The sequence below is a fragment of the Diadema antillarum genome, unplaced genomic scaffold, assembly GCF_040938485.1.
Source record: "Diadema antillarum isolate AM-2024a unplaced genomic scaffold, OU_Dant_1.0 scf00000030, whole genome shotgun sequence".
Taxonomy (NCBI): Eukaryota; Metazoa; Echinodermata; class Echinoidea; order Diadematoida; family Diadematidae; genus Diadema; species Diadema antillarum.
The window spans coordinates 1,938,363-1,952,687 of NW_027270919.1; positions in this window are offsets into that span (position 1 = coordinate 1,938,363).

Below are 14,325 nucleotides of genomic sequence, written 5' to 3' on the forward strand. Positions count from 1 at the left end.
CTAGAATAATTTTCAGTGTTCCCATCATTGGGTCAAAGTAAAGATATACTTGTTCCCCATCATGGTAGTTGCTGTGTGCAAATAAGCTTCATACACCCCGTGCGTTGAAATAGAACGCAAAACCCTGCTGTCAGTGTACACTGTATTGATGTTCACATTTTTTTTCTCTCTTCTCCTGTCAATGTGTGATTGCTCATGCAGACAAGGTCACAGATTCAAAACCTTTTTTTCTCTATTGTGGAGCCGCTGTTTACTCAGGACCGAGAGGAGCTGATATGGGAGATGAAATTTTAAAAAAAAAAAGTCCATGTATTTACTACATCTCATCCAGGCAAGGGAGAAAGAGAATTGTCCATGATTATATGTTTAGAGTTTATTTAGTTGGGTACTGTCCAGCAGTAGAATGTAGTTTGCAAATTGATATTGACATTCTGTGTTCTTTTGTCATTGTTACATATCAAGTGCCTTTTCAAATTGCCATGATGACACTATTAGTCCAACTTTGCTGATCTATGAATCCCTATGCTCTCTTTGATTGAAACTTTTAGATGCATTTCATGGCAGTGTACATTGTGTTTGTTTGTCCCATTTTATGTGGTAAATTATGATTTGTCATCTTAAGAAACAAATGAGATTAACATCTATGAGATGAGTGAGAATATAATGTGTTTTTCTACCTGCAAGGTAATTGTTCTGAAAGTCAAATGATTTGTGTCTTTTCAGATTGTATCATGTTGCATTATTTACTTGTGCAACAGTACTGGTAAATCTTCCTCTGTTGGTAGAATTTGCCAGGCAAAATTGAATTAGTTGTCTTAAGTATCTGTGTGTAGATTGTGAAGATATAAAAGCACATATATTGCAATGTAAACTTCAATGGTTATAAACCAATCAGAGTAGGCATATTGACATACTTACTGTATACACCATATATTAAATGAGTCTAAGTTTTTTGCGCATCGGGATTTCCCGATGATTTGGCGGGTGGATAAATTAGCGATAGTGGGGTACTGTACTGAATAGAGAAATGCATATGTCTGCGGTCACATTCATATCGGGATCAGTGTCATTATTTTTGTGTGTCCTTAATATCTGGAATAGCACCTGACTTGCAAAATTTGCGAAATTTAAAACCTCGCGAAATATTCGGCTTATACAATATTTGATCTGTGTTGCTTCTGCTTCATGAATTAGAATGTCAATGATTATACTTATGATTATGATGATGATAATTATTGTGATTAACATTTTATCATTGCTTTTGTAATTGTTGTTATCTTTGATAATGATGATAATAATAAATAATGATACACTGTAATAGTAATGCTGATGTTGATGATGATAGTAATTATAATGAAAATAATAATGATGATATGATTATTATTAGTAGTATTATCATTGCCATCATTATCATTATTTTTTTTGTAAAGTGGTGTGGTATAGTAGTAGTGGTGGTAGTAGTAGTAGCAGTAGTAATATTATCTTCATTCCAATCATCACTATAACCATCATAATGAAAAACTTTCAGGAAAAAAAAATGGTGTGCATGATTCCTGCTGAAAACAACATATTCTCCTCTTTTTTCTTTTTCGTGTGTGATGAGGCAAATTTTGTTGTTCAAAGAAAAAATGTGCAGTACATTGTATTATGGACAGATTTAATATGCACCAACACTTATAAATTTTGTTGCAATAGTTGCCTCGGTTAGCCATTGTGTTATAAGGGTGTGCCTTGTGTTATTAAACGGGATTCCCAAACTAATGCAAAAAGATCTTGAAAAGGATGAGATCTTCTTCCTTGCCCTTACTGTGTAGAGCTCATGGACGAAAGGTGTCTGTTACTGTGAACGACAAAACAGCGTTGACGAATTGGGTTGCATTGTACACTTGCTGTTTGTTTCATTTCTTTGTTTTAATAGAGCTGACAACCTTTTAGCTATGCTCACCTTTATTGTACGTTCAGGCTGTGTCTGTATGGAATCATCAAGCAAGGACAATACTGTGACTGTAAGATTCAAATAAGTCAAGATGAGAGAGCAATGAGAAAGAATCAAGTTTAAATCTGTACATTGCCGTTGCTATCTTACTGGTTCTCAGTCATCCATCTATACATGTTTTGCATTCACAAAAAGCAAGATTGTAAATGCAAGATTTTCTCATCAGTAGCAAAAACTGACTCATTAAGATTAGAGACTGATTTTTATGGTGTGTACTTATATCTGATTGGTTCATGTGCTCAGTCACGAACACATGAACATTCAGTAAACGTTGTAGAAAACCCTACCCTGTACAAGCTTTTATTTACTTGTTTATGTTTTTTTTAATTTTTCCATGATATGCAATATGCTGCATAATGTCTTCTGTGATATCTGCAAACGTAAAATGCAACTGTCTTGTTGTTACATGTAACAGGGAGAAGCAATCATGATTTTCCATTTAAATACACTGTATATTGACACATTCAAAGCCCCCATTTACCTCCCCAACCCCAGAGACAAAATTACATCTAAGTGAGAAAAAACAAACAAACCATAGATATCATCAAATGATGGCATATGTACAGTGCATGTGAACTGTCTTTGTGGTGGGGAAAAGTCAAAATCATGTGGTCGAATGCTATGAGTGTACTAAAATGTTATTCTTGAACAGAACATAAACAAGATAAAAAGATATCCAAATGAGATGATGACACCGTGAAACCAGCCGTTAATTATAATAAAAATTAGTCAAAGTCGAATATGTGTAAAGTGATGTTTGCTATGAGAATAAAAAGCTATACAAGTGTATATTCAGCAAAAAATTGTCTCGTATAGTCTGTGAAATCATGCCTGACATGTCGATCATGCCATGTTTGTGTATTGATATTTTCGAAATATGATGGAGACTGTACAATGTTTCTTACCGATCGACTTCTGTTTCGTTCTCCCCATCGATCACTGATTTGAGCAGACATCATTAACTTTGTCATGTATGTAAAGACAAATGGTACATTACAACTAATCAAGCATAGAATTAATCACCATGATATGCTGTCATTAAAGCTTATGTTACCATAAATTCTGAAATTATTATTGGCGTCGAAGCAGTTTCTGACTTTCAGTTACGCTTCTGAAGTGTTTGGCTTCCACCTACGATTGGAATGCGTGATAGAAATATTGACGAGAAATCACATTATGTAGGTGTGTACAATCTCCAGCTGTTCATTGTTTGTTTTTTTATTGTATTTTACTCAATTTGAATTGTTCAAATTAAACAACAACATCATGATGATAAAATTTCGCTACGCCTCTGGTGCATTGTGTTACTATAAAGAATTGGATCATATTTGAATGTCATTTCTGTGAGCTGGCACTCAGACATGTTTCGGTAGATGTACGTCCGTTTTTCCACCCACCCTTCCCATATATTGCTGTACCTTCAGTGAATTTTCATAGTACATAATTGAAGGGGTCGGTGCAATATAGTGCTAACCCACACAATAGTCATTCTGAGATAATCGCAGTTGAATGTTTGGAATGTCCATACATTGTACATTAATAAAACATGAAGGCATGCGTTCTTACCATCTTATTGGTTGAATTCAAATATGATATTTTCAGGGAGGTTAGAGTGAAGGATAAGGATTATGAAAATGCATGTGACTCAATTTTGACAAAAGTGTGGGTTAACACTATATTGCGCCAACCGCTTCAATTGTAACTTGCTACTCGGTCTATCTTTCTATCTATCTATCTATCTATCTATCTATCTATCTATCTATCTATAGGATCCATCTATCCATATATATATATATATATATATATATATATATATATATATATATATATGTATACATAGCAATAATAAAGTCACAACAGAGGAATGCAGGGAATGCATTAATAGCCAATCTTGATTTAATGAATAATCCGAATTTTCGAGGAACCTTCCTCTTCTTCAGGGATGACAGTGCGAAGAAGAAGAGGAAGGTTCCTTGAAAATTCGGATTATTCATTAAATCAAGATTGGCTATTAATGCATTCCCTGCATTCCTCTGTTGTGACTTTATTATTGCTATTTCTAGTACTGCCAATACGCGGAACAACTACAATATATGTATATATATATATATATATATATATATATATATATATATATATATTATATATTAAATGTATATATATATATATATATATATATATATATGTATATACAACATACACACACATACGTTATACAATGTGTATGCATAAGAAAATGAATATACTATGTATATTTAAACTGTATATATGAATATACATGTATATAGTATATATAAGCGGTTGAGTAGATTCAAAAAGCCTCCAGATAAAAGGTCATTGAACTTTGTCATATTCAGCTGTGCAGCTAATTTAGTAGGAAAGTTTTGTAATGCTATTTAGTATAACAAGAGTAAGATGATAGCGTTTAAAGGTCAGGATGAAAAATCACTACTTTTGACGACAGATAATCTCTCCTCTCTCTCGGTGTCTCTCCAATGTCAACTGCCGTGTGTTCTTTTTTTTTTGCGCTATCGGTATGAAAAGCGATGTTTGAGCAGATTTAAAAGAACAAAACAATACTGGCATATCATCGGAATGTAATGAATGAATGAATGAGTGAAAGAAAGAATGAATGAATGAATGAATGAATGAATGAATGAATTAAGCTATTTATTTATTTGTTTGTTTATTTATTTATTTATTTATTTATTTATTTATTTATTTATTTATTTATTTATTTATTTATTTATTTATTTATTTATTTATTTATTTATTTATTTATTTATTTATTTATTTATTTATTTATTTATTTATTTATTTATTTATTTATTTATTTATTTATTTATTTATTTATTTATTCATTCATTTATGTATCTATTTACCGTTCAGTACTTTGTCTTAATCGACCCATAACGGTGCTTATTCATTAGCACTTCGGTCGTTGCTTCTTTAGTGGACACGTAAACACGACAACTAACCTGTAAGACTTGTTTTGCAGGGAGAGAAGGTCCTACCATGTTCCATTAAGGAGGTAGGCCTAAGAAAAGGCTAGTTAAAGGGATCGTATACTTTTGGTTGAGACCTAATATTAGGTTTGCAAAATTTTTTGGTGAGATAATGAGAAACCTCTTATGAAATATGAAAGAGCATGTAATTCCATGAGGAATTCAACATTTATTTGATGAAAATTGGTTTTGAAATGGCTAAGATATCCAAAACAGAGCGATTCTAATAAAGTGTGGGACCCACACGTTTTTACCATCGCTTTGTTTTACTTTGTTTTTGGATGCTTTGGTCATTCCAAACCCGATTTTCATCAAATAAACTGTAGATTTCTCTTAGAGTGGTATGCTCTGTACTATTTCATAAGTGTTTTCTTGGTATCTCGCAAAAAGTTAAAAATCCAATTCTCATTTCCACCAATACTGTACCATCCCTTTAAGCTGTCGAGTTTTAGCTCAGAATCAAAACTTTAGAGTTGGAAATAGGAAAGCTTTTGGTGTGAAGCAGTAGGAGTAATGCCAACACTAATGACGGATGACAAAAAAAACTGGACGAGTTAATTACGTAGAACATGGGAAGAATCATGCTTAGTTTGATTAAGGTCATTACCTATAAATCATAATCTTTCGGCACTTTCTGGGACCTAAAACTGAAGCATCGCTTCATTCCCTTTTCTTTTTTGCATTAAAATCTCCCTTCGTGCGACCAACCCTTTAAATTAACCCTTCCTGTTCTAATGAGTTCAAAACAAAAATGTACGCAAATTCACCCTCAAACCTAAGGACAAGTAAGACATGTAGTACCCAGAGGGTTAAAGAAAACTCGCTCTTTCATGTCAAATCTTCTGCGTACTTCAATATGATCAAATGACTTTTTCCTCGCTTTTGTCCTCGACTAAACGAGAAAAGAATGTTTATTGTATTTTTGTAGTCAGGAAATGGCAGCCACACCAAAAGTCCACGGAAGGAACTGAGGACTACTTCTTATCTCTCCTGTATTGTGCCTCTCCCGACACGCTACTGGTCGATTAAATGGCAAGGTAGTTGTGTTATCAGTCAAGGTGAGGAGACATACTACTTGGTGTGTATGTTTGTATGAAGATACGTTCTGACCTGCCGAATATGAACGTATCACCGCCCTGTCAGACGTTTTGTGGAATGGTTTTGACCATAATATAGATACACATGATCATGTGCGTTTGTCTTCTTTTCATTCTCTCTCTCTCTCGGTTTTATTTACAAGCTACTACATGTTTATTAATTTTCTTGTAAAACATTCATTCATACGCCTACAGACAAGCATGCACACATTTCGGCGTATCAATTAAAATCACATCATGACAATTGCAGACATCTCAAAAGTAAAATCAATTCCCAACAATTAAGTTGCGATTTGAACGAATCTTCCTCTACTTCATGTCCACTTGGTGCTCTTGGTTTATTTCTATATCTATACAGACTTTCTGATTTTTTATTTTTTTTAAAGAGTTCATCAATCAAGTCATATAAACAACTTGAGACGGGAGGGAGATGAGAGGAATAAATGGGGTGTGGAGAGAGAGAGAAAGAGAAAGAGAGAAAAAAAGATAACGAGAAGAGGGGAAGAAGGAAGGATAAGGGAGAGGGAGAGAGAGAAAAAAATCAAATCAATAATCAGAAGTAGATTGACCTAAGAGCAAGTGAATGCATTGCACTACTTCTGATTATTGCGCCTTGATTTGATTTTTTTTTCTCGTTATCTTTCTCTCTCTCTCTCTCTCCCCACACCCCCTCTATTCCTCTCCTCTCCCCCTCGATCCCAAGATGTCTGTATGACTTGCTTATGTGCGACGAACTGCTTTTAAAGATAATCACAAAGCCTGTATAGATGATGGAAACAAACCAAAAGCACCAAATGTGGAAGATTCGTTCAAATCGCAACTTAATTGTTGGGAATTGATCTTACTGTTGAGATGTTTGCAATTGTGATGATGTGACTTCAATTGATACGATGAATCATGGGCAACACAAAGATAACAACCAGTTGTTAATTTGTACAATAGTACTTCTTTTGTTGCCTATTTGACTATAATTTTGGCAATTTACATGTCTTGGAATTTATGATAGGGCATAGTGAGGCTATGTTGTTATCTTTCGTTTTTCACATGAATTTGTTTTTCTTTGTCACATCGATTCTTCTTCAACATTCATTAGTTAGCCATGATGGAATAAGGAATATAGAAGCCAACGTTGGACACGCGCGTTCATACACACACACACACACACACACTCACACACACACACACACACACGAGCTCGTGTGATTTTTTTTTCTGGTGTTTTTTCTTAATTTCAATTCCACTTATTAATATATATTCCACTTGAATGTTTCACAGTATAACAACACATGACATACAAAACAATCATATCACCGTCAGTGTGCAAAAGAAACAAAAACAACAATAAAAACACACACATACACACACAATAAACAGACGTGAAAGAAATCTCATATAAAAATCATGCCTCCTCTCCCCTTGTTAATTATACATATACGCGACTCAACAACGTTTTTTTTTTCTTCAATTAATTTAGCCATCTAATACTAGTGATGTGAATGAGATATTTTGCTTGTGTAAGTGGTAAAAAAAAGCAGTAGATTTAATGACGGAGTGCATAAGAATCAATATCACAAAATGGTAGAGACTCTTCTATCATTTCCTTTGTCTATCATACAATCCTGATTCATATGTATATGAATACAACGCACAAACTCAAATGTGGAGAATGCATTGCATCAGTTGAAAGCCCACCATCACCACCGTCAACAACAATAAACGTTGCGTATGAATTTCTTTGCGTTTATAGATTTACTAGTGACCGACACCATCACAGTTGTGGAACCGAATCGAGTGAACTAATGCTGCATACAGGGCATACCTTTGTGCTTAGAAAGCTCAAGCTACCATTATTCACTGGCGAAGCGTGGTGGTATAGTAGTTTAGTACTGTACAAAAGAGATCACGATAGGTGAATACATGACGTCATCAAACTATTAACAACACGGAGTATGCGGGGCTTTTCATTGTTCATGGATATGTACACTGGTTCTGTCGTCGCGTGTATAACGCACCCGTATTCCGCTTTTTAGGCGGTTTACAGTCCAGTACATGCATAACGTGCCTCAAACAGAGTTTGAATACTGCCATCGGATGGTGTATCGATCGTTATGAAATAATTGGACGCTTGTGTATGAGCCACTTTGAGTACAGCTGGTTCGGACGGACGGAGAAGTCGGCAACCGCTCGATACACACTTCTCACGTGTGAGTTTGTGTGTTACTCCTGCAGTACGTTTTGTTTGCGAAACCCTCGTGTAATATGTTAACATTGCTCGTCGGCGTGATGGGATAGCGGTGATGTGCTACTACATAATCATAAAGATCGAAAATGTGAGAGATTTTGTGGAGCATTGACGGCTGTGATTGTATATTCAAACGTTTGAAGTCATGTCATTGGTATGATCCAACTTGTGTTGTCAGGAACAATTTTCTCTACGGCTGCTGGACGGACGTCTTCTCACGGTTGACCTCACTTGAAAAAAACAAAACAAAAAACATAAACGTCAACATCCGAACTGTTTTTTGTTGATCCTTGTTTCTTTACACGGATTTGTTTCGGCTGTAAGTACTTTTAGTCTTTGTTACGCCTTCCACTTCATGAATTCTTCTTGTTCGTTGTCTTACATATGATTAGTGTTAACAATGCTTTTATCGCTATTGCTTTAACACTTGTATAATGATTGTCACTGACGTGATTATTATGATTGATATACTACCATCATGTAGAATAATTCTTCGAGTTATGTTGATGGAATCATTGTAATTTTCAGTACCATATCATAATCACCATTTCTACTATTTTCATCATTTTTATACGCTTAAAGGGATCGACGTATAGTTTTGGTTGAAGCTTAACTTCAGGTTTCTAACACTTTTTGGTGAGATAATGAGAAACTTCTCGTGAAATGTGAAAGAGAATGTAATTCCAAGAGGAGTTCAATCTTTATTTGATGAAAATTTGTTATAAAATGGCTGAGATACCAAAAAACAGAGCAATCCTTACACTTGTAAAAGGTGGGACCCGCCTTTTATGATTACTTTGTTTTACTTTGTTTTTGGATGTCTCGGCCATTTCAGAACCGATTTTTCATCAAATAAATTTTGAATTACTCTTAGAATGACTTGCTCTGTGATATTTCATAAGTGGTTTCTTAACTTGGTATCTTGCAAAAAGTTGAAAGCCCAATCCTCAACTCCACCAATATACCCTATACCATCCCTTTAAAGTATCATACGGTGCTTTACTTATACATATGAGTAATGCTCTCGGTTATTGCCGCCAACATCAACAGCACGTGTGTAGTTCCAGTGACAAGGAATGTTACTGTATACATTACCCCACCGAAGCGTGTTTCAGAATCATTCTATCCCCCATCAATCTATAGTAAGATGTCAGCAGTAATTTTTTGTAAGTCTTATCGGTCTGTGAATACAACTGTTCGGACAACGGATGTAATGGTTTTGACTTTGAGACCGGTTGTACACAAACTAAAAGTATAATAGAGTTCCATGTAGATCTTAAGTGTGACTTTAATGTAGGATAAGTGCGATGGAGGTAGGCCTATAGGCTATAGGCCCGCATGTGCATTCATAATTATGAACCTGCAAACTTATATTGGGATGTTTAACGCTTGGCTTTGTTGACCAGTATCAAAGAAAACAGGGTCCTTTTTTTCTCCATGGAGGGTGTACTATTTCATTATGTTATTGAATATGTGACTGTCTGTCTGCATAATGATTATTCGTGTAGACTACAGTTCGTTATTCCGAAGGTTCTTTAGTCCGAAGGTTCGTTATTCCGACTGTTCGTTAATCCGAAAATGAAACAAAGCTCGCTATTTCATTTTCGGAACAACGTACCTTCGGAATAACGAACCCTATTTCATTTTCGGATTAACGAGCCTTCGAAATAGCACACCCTATTTCATTTTCGGATTAACGAACCTTCGGAATAACAAAAAGCACCCATTCGTATATACATGGTGTATACCAAGCCATTTTTGATCCATACAAGGCATATCCCAACGCGAACCAGCAAGCCATCTGGCTTGCATCTCTACCTATCATTCTGTCTATTTATCAGAAGGTTTACTTATTCATGTTTACATCGTATATAGCCCAGGAGGTAAATTGCATAAAACTCATACAAATGATATGTCAGCAACTAAATATAAACTGGAAACTAACTCACAAAAAATTGTGCAAGAGATCCAAGGCCGATGCCGTAACAAAAAGTAACAAAACTTTAAATAATCTTAAATATAACGTGAAATACAGTATCTATCTACTATACCGATCCACCTTATCTACAAATTATTGTGCACGTACAATGTGATTGTCAGCTTGAAAGAAGTTGCTCATCTAAATCAGTTTCAACCTGTTAAAGGTTAAGTTTGTAATAAAAATTCTTTACGATTGGTAATGCAACAATAAGAATACCATATGAAGAGTTTGTTCGCAAAAACCGATAATTCCATATTTGCCAAGTGGAGATGTTTGCGATCAAAGATCAAGAAAATAGAGAGAATAATAAGAAAATTTCTGCTTCTTTTGACCATAACTTCAAAAATATATCTTCATATGTAGTGACCAGTATATCATTTAAAAGGTATCATTTTGTACTTTATGACAGAGACCGTACTTCAAAATCTTCAAAAATGGACTTATCGGTTTTTGCAAACAAACTCTTCATATACATGTACTGTAATAGTGATAGGCATCTACCGTGAATTTTTTAAAAGATGCAAAACTTTACATACCATGGAAATGGCAGTATATACAGTGTACAGACAGTCTACATCTTATCTAAAGTACACACAACGTATATTGATTTGATATAAGACAACTCATCAGCTCGTTTAGATCATTTTATTATATCATTTGTATTGATGTGCATGTATACAGTCGTATAAACAGTACATTGTGTACATAACTAAGATTGCCGAAACAATGTATAGTTATTGATCGCACAAAATCCTTGTATTCTCTATACTCGTATGAATGAAGGGCCCAATAACTCTTTTCTTGGAACGTTTCTTTTCATATATAGTTTGTAGACTCGTAAGCACATACAATTTGACATTGTGTTCAGATACGTTACTTCTGTTGTGTTGTTGTGTCCTCCTGGATGCTCAATGACTAACTAAACTACTTCCCATCTTATGTTTAAGACAAGGATGCGATTACAATAAAATTCATGAATTTAATCTACACGTACATGTACAAAACTAAAATCTAACGAGAGTCTATACACGATGTGGGAGTTTATTGGAAATTAAGTAATCTGTCTTGCCACAGTCAGCTTTCGCGTGTAATGAATTACATTGTAATTAGTTGTGTAAGGAGGGTATTGTGTATATAAGAATCCTGATAACTATCAAATTACAATGTATACATTACATATTGTAGTTGGTGCCTCCCCCAACTTGGCTAATACAGGAAATGACCTTACAATATTTCATTTTTGAGTCGTCATGACTATTCATCCGTGCTCTTTACATAAACTCTTCGAAACTGATACACTGGTACACTGTAAAAACATCGGTGTTAGATTTAACACCACGTTTGTTAAATCTAACACCGATCAAACTTCAATAAAGGACCACACCCACAGGTGTTAAAAATGCACTGTGATGGTGTTGAAAAGTGTTCACCTGACACTTCGTGGTGTTAATTTGACACTGTACTTGGTGTTATTTTGACACTGTACTGGTGTTAATTAAAAAATGACACCACATGGTGTTGACTTGATATTTGTTGGTGTTAATATCAATGGTTTAACACCCGCCCAGCTTCAATAAGAGACCACACCAGCTGGTGTTACTTTGGTGTAAATTTATTTTCACATTTTTTCAAAAATCTAGTATTTTAATGTAAAATTCTTGATCGTCTTGTTTAAATTAAAAATCAACAAGAAGTGCAGTTACTAAGAAACTCTTCAAAAAACAGTTTAAAATTTGGAAATGACACCCGGAGGTGTTAATTTCACACCATAAATGAGCACCAAAAATTTAACACCAGCTCGGTGTTCACTATTTAACACCGGACTTTTTGCAGTGTACACTTACACAAGTATGCCAACGTCACAGCAGGGATCAAAGGAAAATAAGTAAACTAAAAAAGAAAGTATTTGAATGAACTTATGATTGTACTGTCGAATCGATACCAAGCGACTGAAAACTGATAATAATGTATTGTAAATTGTAAATGCTTCACAGCTGCCTTAACCTTGGACCTAGTGATATGGATTGTCGACATATATGGGCAAGCGTACACATGATACTAGAACCTTCCCAAACAAAAAGAGAAATTCGTCGTTATGTTTTATTGTTCTGCTGAAGAGTGTGAGGAACAGAAAACTGGAATAAGGATGCACTTAATGTACGTTGGAAAAAAAAAAAACCTTAAAGCGAGATTAAAGGGGAAGTTTCCAAAATATACATGTGGATTGAGTATACTGCAGCAAATGTATGCCTACACATTGTACATTAGATAATGAATATGCAGATTGAGTAACTGCAACAATATGATAAAGCACATCAGTGAATTTTGAGAAAAATCCCACGATCCGTTAAAAAATCAAATGCTTAAATTTGGGTGCCACCATCGCTGCACGAGAATATCACAACAGTTCTTGACGTCACTGCGTAACAACAACGTACAGAAAATAAGAAGAGATTTCCCTAAAATTTCATTATGTCGTATGAAAAAGTAAACATTCTTAACTCATGTTAAGGGTGATATAATTCCTGGACCCCTGCTTGCTGAATGAGCTAACTGAATTGGCCTTCGAACATTATGCCAAATATATATATATATTTTGTAGTATTCCCTTTAGATTTGTTTTATAACATTGTCCTGCAGTGACGTCAGAAGCTTTAAAAATCACGTAGTTTGAAGGATCTTCACTGATTTATGCTGCATTCACTTAATCCACGTGTATATTTGGGGAAACTTCCTCCTTTAGCTGTACAGCATGGATTTTGCTATTCGAACATTCTCATTACTGACAGACTTTTATCAGAACAGAATTTTAATAGTAATAATGTTTATATTGTTTTCGAGGGCACTCCAGCGCAAAACCGAGACTTTCGACAATTGCTCAAAAGGGTTGTTATTGTACAGGAAATCAAGTGATTATTGAAAGTATTATAATTCTGCACGTCGCATCAGTTTCGATTTTATTGGGATGAACAACTCGTACAAATATGTATTGTATAAAAAGATAATAATGCAATGTCCAATAATCAACAACTCTCCTGTTACATTTTTGGAATTAATGACTTCCGGCTTTTTCCGTCATAATATAGGCAGATCGACTATAGATTTAAGCCTGAGCGATACCAAATCGCAAAAGAAAATACATAATATATCCACAAAATAGATAAAAATATCAAATGAAGGAAATGTTAAGTTTTACTTTCAATTGAAAACTGGGGTCACTATAACCATCTGTAATACTATGCCCATTGTTTTAAGTCGTAGCTTATCAGATCGGTTTTTGTCACATTGAAGATGTGGGATTGGTTAGAAATACATATCTCTCCCTCCTAATGTCATGAATGTGATATTACATGTACATGCGATACAGAACTTGAACATTTTTTTTTCTTAGAATACAGAGGTTTAGACAATTTGTCTGTTCATCTCCTAAAAAAAAGTTCATGATCCAATGGCTGTAGCACACATGTCATTGTTGATTTTATACTATTATTATAATCATCATCATCATCATTACAATTTTATTATCATTATTATTATCATTATCATTATTATTATTTTTATTATTATCATTATCATCATCATCATCATTACAGTTATTATTATTATTTTCATTATCATTATTATTATCATTGTTGTTACCACTATTATTATTATCATCATCGGGGGGGGGGGGGGTCAAGAAAGCCTGTTCCATAAATGTTACAGTTTGTGTTTTTAAGTGCTTTGTGTAAATGCATGACACAAGTCATGTGAAAAAAAAGTGGGTTCAAGTGATAGTGGAATCTGGTTCGACGCCCTACATTATACACGTCTGCCAGACATTTTGAAACGGGGTTCTTAAATCAGTGCCAATACTTCGAACCAATCCCTTACGGCACTTGTAACGCAATCAAAATACAATGGTACAGTCGAAATACAGTCTTGATTATTATTATTATATAAAACACACACACACACACACACACACACACACACACACACACACACAGACGAGAGGGAGACAC